The sequence below is a fragment of the Arachis ipaensis genome, chromosome B01, assembly GCF_000816755.2.
Source record: "Arachis ipaensis cultivar K30076 chromosome B01, Araip1.1, whole genome shotgun sequence".
Lineage (NCBI taxonomy): Eukaryota > Viridiplantae > Streptophyta > Magnoliopsida > Fabales > Fabaceae > Arachis > Arachis ipaensis.
Window position 1 is genome coordinate 96,291,628 of NC_029785.2, and position 4,513 is coordinate 96,296,140.

A 4,513-nucleotide genomic window follows, 5' to 3' on the forward strand; every position below is an offset into this window, starting at 1 on the left:
AATATAGCAAGTAAAAAAAGTCAGTTATTAATAACAAATTATAATAACTAATTAATTAACAACAAATTATAATAATTAATTAATATTATTAAAATGAAAAAAAATTATGCTACCTTATGTTAGTATCATGATTAACACAATTTCACTTGAAATATTCAGAGGTAGCAGTCTATAAATGTTTAGTGTCATTAATCTAAGTTAAACACAAAAAAATCTATATGTGTTGATTTTTTTTTTTAGATTTATATAGTAGACTTTTCAAAAAGAATAGATATATATTATTAAGTGAGTTGAAGAAATAGGAAGGGAAGGGAATCAAAATGGTCAGAGAAAAAAGAGTGGTGTTAAAAAATAGAAGACGTTGAAAAAAAATGAATAAAAAAAGGTAAGAAGTAATTAAATTAAAAGGACATTTTAGATATTTTAAATTTTAAGTGAAATTCTAATAGAATAAAATTTTAAATCAGACCTATTTGAGTGGAAATTGATTTTGAAAGAAAACAATAAAATTGAATTGAATTTTATTTAAATTAATTTAATTATTTTTGTTTTAAACACTAAAATTAAATTCAATTTCCATAAAAATTAAATTTTAAGGGGTTTCTAAATACTCTGTTAAGAATTTAAGAATTTTTAGTCAATTAGGATCATTAAATGATTTGCTGAATTAAGGCTGAACTATAAATTTGTGTTTGGTCAAAAAGATAATAGCTAATAAACTAGGGATGAATTCATATGCACTATTAGTGTAATTTTTTCCCAAACATCCATCACTAGAAGTATTTAATATCCAAAATTTCTAATTAAACTAGCATGGAGTTCAGCCATATGAGTTACATGCATGTTGTTACTCATTTTTTTAACATAATAACAAATTACTAAAATTAATTAAGTGTTGATAATTTAGAAATAGCACACAAAGTATTTCCTGAACAGGAAAACAAATCAAGTAATAATTTTTTTTAAAGAAAATGAGTAAAGAAGAGAGTGGAAGCGAGAGTTTAAGGGTGAAACACAAAGAGGATGACGGCCATGCTATCGAAAGAAATAAGGGGAAGAGTGAGGGTGAATGTGCACCTAGTGTCAAGGAGAATTTTTTTTCGCGAGAGTTTTTTAAAGGCTTCAAAGGTCTTTTTTAGAAATAAAATTATTAATGCAAAGAAATCTAAGGCCTTTGCACTTGTAGGATATCTTTCTAGAGATGGTATAGCAACGGTGGTAGGTAACTAGAGTGATTCTCAACCTCCGTGTGTTAGCTTTACAAAAGAGACAAAGCTCTAATTAGCAGAACCTTATAAAGATGCCTTAGTGATCAAGGTCTTAGACAAGAACTATAGTTACACACCTCTTTCATATAAGCTTTGAATGGTCTGGCGCATCAAAGGTGAATTCGATCTTCTAGATGTGGGATTTGGGTATTACCTGGTGAAATTTAATGCTGTTGAGGATCGAGATAAAGTCATGCTTGGTGACCCGTAGTTGATAGATGGGCATTATGTCGCTGTAAAACCATGGGATGTAGATTTTCGGCCATGTAAACAGTCCTTCGGGTCGACGCTCGTATGGATTCGGATTTTGGGACTTCCAATCTGGTTCTACCAAGAACAGGCTATGATGCATATTGCTTCTGCAATAGGTATCTCGATCAAAGTGGACTTGGCCACTAAATTGGCAGAGAGAAAGATGTCCGTGCATGTGTTCAAATAAATCTAGGATTGTCGGTGATCAAGAATATTATTGTGGAAGGAGAACTCATGCAGTGGAATATAAAAGTCTAAATCAGATATGTGCTTCTTGTGCACGTTACGGTCATGAATGCTTGAGTAGAATCACCATGGAAGGGAAGGGTGTTGATCCTGACACCACCAAGACCCAGGTTGGTGAAATAACTCAAATTAATGATAAAAAAATTCAAAAATCAAATGCAACGGATGATGTTGTGACAGGTGTAGTTGTTGGCGAGAATTACGGACCTAATATGAATGATGATTCATTGGCTAATAACTTGCATGAGGTTCACGTTGAAGAGGCATGCATGCAGGAATGAAGAAGTGGGTTGGGAGCAAGTATTAAGGAACGGGAAATATAAGTTGGGCCAAAAGAAATTTTTTAAGACCCAAGAAAGGAAATACTCAAGCAAAGGTTCGGATAGGAAAGCAAGGCTCACGTTGCATGCTCCTCTTGCTCTAGCAGCGTGGGTTGCGTGTGAGGAATAGAGATGTGTCTGCTATGCCGTCTTCTCACCAGACCCTAGCGCCCCGCAGCTCCTCCTTCTGAAAACGGTCAAGACCGCCGTCCTTATAGAGCTCCCCAACGGAGAAGAATGGAAGCATGGTGTTCTATTCTTCTATCTTTATATTATGAATAATTTAAATATAATAATTTGGAATATTAGGGGTGCATCTAATAAGTTAGCTCGAGTGAATTGTAAAGAGCTTGTTAGAAAATTTAAATCTGTCTTTTTTATTGTGGTTAAAACTCATTGTCATTTTCAACACTTGAAACTGTTCTGGAAAAGGCTTAGTTATCATTCTATTGGTACAATGGAGGCAACATGGGTATCTGATTCCTTCTTACAATGCCGGATGCTTGCTGCAAGTGGGTAGATGCTTTTGATTAGTGTAACATTCTTACCTTCAGAATGTCACGCTTCCGGCTGCGCCATTCTGATAGCGAGGATATTACGACTTCTTCTATACACTTAATAATAAAATATGAGTTTTTAACTCTCAAACTATATTGCTGTTTTCTTTGAAAAATCGAAAATACTTTTTTATTTTCAAACATGCATATATAACCAAATTCAATCACAATCCTAATATATATATATATACCAAACTTCTTATATAAGTAATTTACAAATATTACAAGCATACATATCATTATAACTCTTATCTCTCTTACAAAAATATAATAATAGAGGCGAGGAGAATCTATAATATATGTATACAAACAGAAATTGCATAGCTAAGAACTTAGCAAAAACTTCATAAGCTTCCCCATCCGTCCTGAAAAGAGAAGTTTGTATGGGGTGAGAACATCATCCTTGCAGGTTCTCAATAGAGGGTTTAAGAATTGTTAAAAAAATTAATTTCAACTACAGTGATTATTGTTCGTCTTATGAATTTATTAAAAACATTAACGATTAATTATCCCACAACAATATATGTACAAAACTCACTTTTCCCTTGGTAATAATTTCAAAACTCAATTAATATCCCATAATATAAATAAATACGGCTCCCGGCCCATTACCAAATCAAATCACGGCCTCTGACCCAAAACATATAAAAAAAATCTTGGCCTCCGGCCCAAACAAAGCTAATCAACACTATTATCAACTCATCACCAATACTTAATATAAAAAATACCATATCAGAAACAACCCTCAGCGTTACCATCGCCAGGATAAGGAATCTCTCAGTTGTTCCAGCACAGACAAAACAATACAAGGAATACACAAATAAATAGGATAGTTAAAGCATTTAGTTCAATTAGCATATAGGTACAATTATTCAAATAGGCAAGCTAAATACAAGATGCACACCTAAACAATATACACAAATGCAAATGATGCATGCCTGCCTTATAGCCAATGAGCTCATCTATCAGTTATACAGCCAAATCTAACATGCCCGGTAGCGAACTCTGGATAGTCCCTTGGTGCGCGCATCCCCAAACTCGTAGTCATATTCATTCATCAATATCATTGGGAGAATCATCTGGGAAGGTTTAAGTGTCCGACCACATCTTGCGATGGAGGGTCAATAATTACCAACCCGGAGCAAGCAGGACAAAACCACCATCCTTGCGTCTACTTGGGAAGCTCAAATTCCAACCAAGAGCAATAATGAGTCCATATTTGACGATATATTTTTGCTTGAATTGGATGCATTTCATCATATAAACTCACATTTATTCACTAGAATAGCATACTTTTGTGTTTGATCCCTAAATTGAACCTAAATGTGAAAACATGCGTTTTTGTACTTAAATTAGTTATTTTAATCCCACTTTTATGCCACTCGATGCCATGACATATTTGATGATTGATTTTAGGTCCTAAAGGGAAGTTTGGCAAGGCAAAAGTGGAAGGAAACATGTACAAAGGGAGAAAGCATGAAGAAAACAAAGGAGAAGCACACATTGGAGTGTGCGTGCGCACAACCACCTGTGCGTACGCACAAAAGCCACAAAACTATGTGTGTGTACGCACGACAACCTGTGCGTACACACAAGCAGAAAATCAGCATGTGTGCGGACGCACACACCTGTGCGTCCGCACACGTCCCAGCGTGTGACCTCATTAATGCAAATTGCTGGGGGCAATTTCTGGGCCTCGAGGGCCCAATTTTGAGACTTTCTGAAGCTGATTCTTCCTATATTAGACAAGGCCTCACTCCATGTGATGTGGGGAGCAATTAGGGTTTAGTTTAGCATAATATAGTTCATTTTTTAGAGAGAGAAGCTCCCCCTTCTCTCTAGAACATAGGGTTTTTAGTTTAATTTCTAT